The 5,895-nt window shown below is 41.2% G+C and overlaps 1 pseudogene; it reads left to right on the top strand.

Moving 5' to 3' along the window:
• The first annotated feature begins 4,535 nt into the window (after positions 1-4,535).
• On the top strand, positions 4,536-5,476 carry LOC131831237 (putative olfactory receptor 2W6; annotated as a pseudogene).
• Positions 5,477-5,895: the final 419 nt, after the last annotated feature.

Below are 5,895 nucleotides of genomic sequence, written 5' to 3'. Positions count from 1 at the left end.
CTTGAAAGAACTTGCTGTGGCTGATAACAAAGAGATTATTGCCTATGTTCTGCTCTAGGATTCTGATGGATTCCTGTCTCACATTGAGGTCTTTTATCCATTTTGAGTTGATCTTTGTGTACAGTGTAAGAGAATGGTCGAGTTTCATTCTTTTATATATAGCTGTCCAGTTTTCCCAGCACCATTTATTGAAGAGACTGTCTTTTTTCCACTGTATATTTTTTCCTGTTTTGCTGAAGATTAATGGACCATAGAGTTGAGGGTCCATATCTGGGCTCTCTACTCTGTTCCACTGGTCTATGTGTCTGTTTTTATGCCACTACCATGCTGTCTTGTGATCAAAACTTTGTAGTAAAGCTTGAAATTGGTAACGTGATGCCCCCAGTTTTATTTTTGTTTTTCAACATTTCCTTAGCGATTCGGGGTCTCTTCTGATTCCATAAAATTTTTTGGATTATTTGCTCCAGCTCTTTGAATAATACTGGTGGAATTTTGATCGGAATGGTATTAAAAGTATAGATTGTTCTAGGTAGTATAGACACTTTAACAATGTTTATTGTTCCGATCCAAGAGCATGGAATGGTCTTCCATCTATTTGTGTCCTCTTCAATTTCTTTCATGAGTGTTCTGTAGTTCCTTGAGTACAGATCCTTTACCTCTTTGGTTAGGTTTATTCCCAGGAATCTTATGGTTCTTGGTGCTATAGTAAATGGAATCGATTCTCTCATTTCTTTCTGTATTTTCATTGTTAGTGTATAAGAAAGCCACTGATTTCTGCACATTGACTTTGTATCCTGCCATATTGCTGAATTGCTGTATGAGTTCTAGTAGTTTGGGGGTGGAGTCTTTTGGATTTTCCATATAAAGAATCATGTCATCTGTGAAGAGAGAGAGTTTGATTTCTTCATTGCCAATTTGGATACCTTTTATTTCTCTTTGTTGTCTGCTTGCTGTTGCTAGGACTTCTAGTAGTATGTTGAACAAGAGTGGTGAAAGTGGGCATCCTTGTCTTGTTCCTGATCTCAATGGGAAGGCTGCAAGCTTTTTCCCATTGAGGATGATATTTGCGGTGGGTCTTTCATAGATAGATTTGATGAAGTTCAGGAATGTTCCCTCTATCCCTATACTTTGAAGTGCTTTAATCATGAACAGATGCTGGATTTTGTCAAATGCTTTTTCTGCATCAATTGAGAGGACCATGTGGTTCTTCTCTCTTCTCTTATTAATTTGTTCTATCACATTAATTGATTTGTGAATGTTGAACCATCCTTGTAGCCCAGGAATGAATCCCACCTGGTCATTTTGGATAGTCTTTTTAATGTGCTGTTGGATCCTGTTTGCTAGATCTTGTTGAGAATCTCAGCATCCATATTCATCAGTGATATTGGTCTGAAATTCTCCTTTTTGGTAGGGTCTTTGCCTGGTTTGGGGATCAAATTCCCAAGAGGACAGGATATTACATTTGCCTTTTCATCCCCTTGTGTACCAATAAAATGACACTTATGTAAATTCTTAAAGCTCTTAAAATATATGCTTTCCTTCCTCCCTGGGGGTTACGTGCCATCTCCTTAGCCCTAGGGTACCTGTATATATGTGTGTGACATAAAGCAAGCTGATTTGAAATATGGCACTCTGCCACTTCCCTCCTGAGCTACAGAGGAAATGCTAACTCAGGCTGGTCAAGAGAACTTCAGACCATTGTTAGATATTCATCATGCTGTGTACTTAAAGATCCATTACCAATTTGATGGGGTAGACCTTAATTCTGTGCTCAATCCTTCATTAGAGTTTTTGTTGGGATTTCTTCTGGAAGACCCAGAAACTAAATGGGAGCAGAATTAGCTGCCTTCTCCCCAAGAAAACTCCTGGTTGATCTTTGGAATTGAAGTAAGGAGGGCTGACAGAATCTGGGAAAAACAAGAGTGAGGATGTGGATAGGAGCTTTGTGGTAGCAATGAATTTTATTTCTGTATCTTTGGTCCCTTGTATGAGGATATATAATTGTCTTGTGTGTTAGTTCTATTAAGGTTTGTGTCTGTTGGAGAAATTGAATTTTCTCATTGCCACTTGACACATTAACTCCAGTTTGGAATAGAGTTACTGCATCAATTCAGAAATGATTGAATGCACCAAAATTGGACAAAGTGGATCTATGACAAGTAGAAAGGAGAGAGTATATTCTACCTGCTTCCCCATTCCTAGCTGGGCCAATCCTAAGCCATCCCCTGACTTGATGCACACACATCATATGCTTTCTGATTTCCCCAATTAACAGAACACCTATGTGTCATTCTGTTTTGGCACAGTGACCAAACAAGCATGGCAAATTTCCCCAGCAATGCTGAGAATGATCACAAACTTTTCTCCGTAATGATGGACTTCAGTGTTAGGCCTTTATTGTTAAGTCTATGTGTAGATTAGCAGAAGAAGCAGGAGGAAATGACCACCTTTAAACAAGTTTAAAATGATAAGAACAGGGGAGTGATGAAGACTGGGAACTTTGAGTTAATGGGTAGGACTGGCATTATGGACCTCCCTAATACTGAGATCCTAATAGTTGGCCTACCCAACTTGGCAGGGATGTTGTGACAATGGCTCAGAACTTTAAGTGGAGAAGATCTGGGAAACATCTGACCTATAGTAAAAGTGAAAAGAATGATGGCTTTTAGGATGTGCTGTGTATCTGAAGCAGACAAAAAATAGCTCTACTGCTTGGAATGAAGTCCCACTCAGTGGTCACAAAATATAATTCAGGAAATTCTCCTCTGAGCATTGGTGCAGAGTCAGAGAATCAAGTCTAATGCATCAGCCCACCTTCAGACCTTTAGGCCAGAGCCATCAAAACTAATGTAGACTTGTAATGTCATGTGACTACAGGTTTAGTTCTATCCTGTTTCAGTTTTCATTTTCAGCAGCTCCATTCCTTTCAATTTCATAGTTTAGACTAGAGAGGTGAGCTAAAGCATGTAAAAAAAAAAAAAAAAAAAAAGGTAATTTATGCTTAAAATACCTTTTGGGGGAGAAATGCCTGTAGGATGACACAGAGGACAGCCTCTAGATACTGGACATGAGATTGAGCATTGGGTCACCTTGCAATGAAGGAATAGCAAAATGAGAAATGTCACCTATTTTCTCAGCAATTTTTCTAAGTCAGGCCCTCAGTGATGCATGTTGCTAAGCAATTGGTGTTGAGTTTCTCCTTGCCACTCCTGGGAATCTCTTGAGCTTGGAAAAAAGCCATGACAGGTCTGTGGATACAGATGTGCAAGTGATTCTTCCTAGCCAACACCAGTAGAATGTGTATGGGAATGTCTCTCTTTGAGTACTCTGTTCATACAGTAAGGTCACACAATCTGGTTCTTGGGTGGCTGCTTCTCATCATTCTCTGCCCCCTTCTGTGTCTTCAAGGGGCTTTACTGGGGGTCCTGTACCTGGAGTAATAATTGGGAACTTGTGGAATTCCTGTGTGCAGTCCCAGCTGGGTAGAGTTCATAAATTCTTGACAGTCAGGCTAGACAGGAGCTGACATCAGCCACACAGAGACACACACCTCAGAAGGTTTCTGTGCTCTTATTTCCACAGCTTCCTTCTTGCATGTTGTACAAAGCTATTTCTTAATGGCTACTGGCATTTGCCATCCCCATAGCTGAGACAAGCCCAGTGAACTCTAGAGCTACAGGGTGAACACCAGTAAAGTGGGAAACATGTACAGCTGAAAATGTTCAGGGCCTGTGCTGATACCACCAGTCTTGTAGAGATGTGAGGGGACTTGAGAGGTTCTAGCTTCCTTTACAGCACACACCAGGAAAAGCTAAGGCATAGAGAGAGAAACTGAGTATCAGGATATACATGTGTAGATGTGCCTTTTACAGAGGCAGAGTACATTCTATAATCTAGACTCTTTCTGATTGTGTCAAACCTTATTGGATTTAATTTCAATAAAATTATGTGTTGTTAAGGAATTGTGTGACATTCATATTTGTGAGCTCCCTGAATATCATCCATGAATTTGATTATTTGTGTCTGTGCAAGTACTACTTTTTCTTCTGGAAATATATTTTGCTTAATCTGCCACATGTAAAATTCTCACCAGTGTTTTGGAAAACAACAACAACAAAACCCCAAAAAACCAAACCAAACCAAAGAAAACAAAACCTCCCTCAGGTACAGCAGTGTCCCTGAACATAAAGTCTTCTATAGGGGTTTCTCTGATCAACTGGGAATAATTTGCAAAACACTCAGCTCTTTAACAAATCTTTTAGAGAGCTTTTACTTCCTCTCTTCTTTTTAATTATTTGCAATTACCAAACAGGGTAGCTTCTGAGTTAATTCATCCTCTCCCCTCCAGGAGAATCAGACACACTGCTTTGCATACAATAGGTATCAGTAAGTGTATGCTAGGAAAGTATGGAAGAGCAGATGACTCTCCTAACTTTATAGACCCACACATGGAAATTGGAGAGTGCTGGGTGAATCTTCATTTGCTGTCTTATCCAATACTTGCTTGTGTGTTTCCATAAGAGCTGGCAAAGACTATGGAGAAAGACAATGATAGCTACCAACAAGGATTCATCTTGCTGGGCTTTTCTGATCACCATTGACTGGAGATTATTCTCTTTGCTTTTATCTTGGTCTTCTACATCCTGACCTTTCGGGCAACACTGCTATCATCTTGTTGTCAATCATGGATGCTAGACTCCACATGCCCATGTACTTCTTTCTTAGGAAACTTTCTTTCTTGGATCTCTGCTTTACAACAAGCATTGTTTCCCAGCTTCTGTGGAACCTTTGGGGTCCAGATAAGACCATCTCCTACCATGCTGTGGCCCAGCTTTATATCTAGATGATGTTGGGCTCAACCAAGTGTGTTCTACTGGCTGTCATGTATATGACTGCTACGTGGCTGTCTACTGGCTTCTGCATTACACTGTGGTCATGCACCCACATCTCTGCCTGTAGTTGGTGACTGTGTCCTGGTTCTGTGGCTTTTTAAACTCCTTTGTCATGTGTCCCCAGACAGTGCAACTCTCTCAATGTGGGTGCCACACAGTGAACCACTTTCTTTGTGAGATGCCTGCTCTGATTGCCATGTCCTGTGAAGACACCATGTTGTTGGAAGCATTTGCCTTTGTCCTGGGTGTGGCCCTTCTCCTGGTGCCCCTCTCCTTGATCCTCATCTCCTATGGGATGATTGCTGCTGCTGTGGTGAGGATCAAGTCAGCTGCAGGGTGCAAGAAAGCATTCAATACCTGCTCTTCCCACCTAACCGTGGTCTCCCTTTTCTATGGGGCCATCATCTACATGTACCTGCAGCCAGCCAACAGCTACTCCCAAGACCAAGGCAAGTTCCTCACCCACTTCTACACCATTGTCACTCCCAGTGTCAACCCCCTGATCTACACTCTGAAGAACAAGAATGTAAATGGGGGCAATGAAGAGGCCCCTGAAGGGAGAGAAGGGGGCCAAGGAAACCTGAATGAGAGGAATGCTGGGGTAATACATGAAGTTCTGGAGTCTGTCTCTTAGATATGTATGTGATGATGTGGAGAGCAAACTTTCAGAGTAGAGTGAACACAGCTGGACATGATGATTTCAAGTGTGACCTCATCCCTTGGTCTCTGGATGTGAACTGATTTTCTTCAGTTTAAAGGCATCTACCTTAGGAAATCTCTCCTATACTTGCCTGTTACCCATCTTTGGGCTTCCTCCACAACTACAGGGACTGTTAACACTGATTCAAATCACACAGTATGTAGATTAAGTGATGAGATGTCAAATAAAAATGAGACAACATCAGTGGCCTCCTCTTGAAGCTCCTTTATTTTTATGACTATGGTGATTTTTCAGAGGTAAGCAAAACAACATCAGTCAAATCATAGGACTCTGTGTAGATGT

This window comes from Mustela lutreola, chromosome 5 (genome assembly GCF_030435805.1).
Source record: "Mustela lutreola isolate mMusLut2 chromosome 5, mMusLut2.pri, whole genome shotgun sequence".
NCBI classification, from domain to species: domain Eukaryota; kingdom Metazoa; phylum Chordata; class Mammalia; order Carnivora; family Mustelidae; genus Mustela; species Mustela lutreola.
This window is presented reverse-complemented; position numbering and strand designations above follow the sequence as displayed.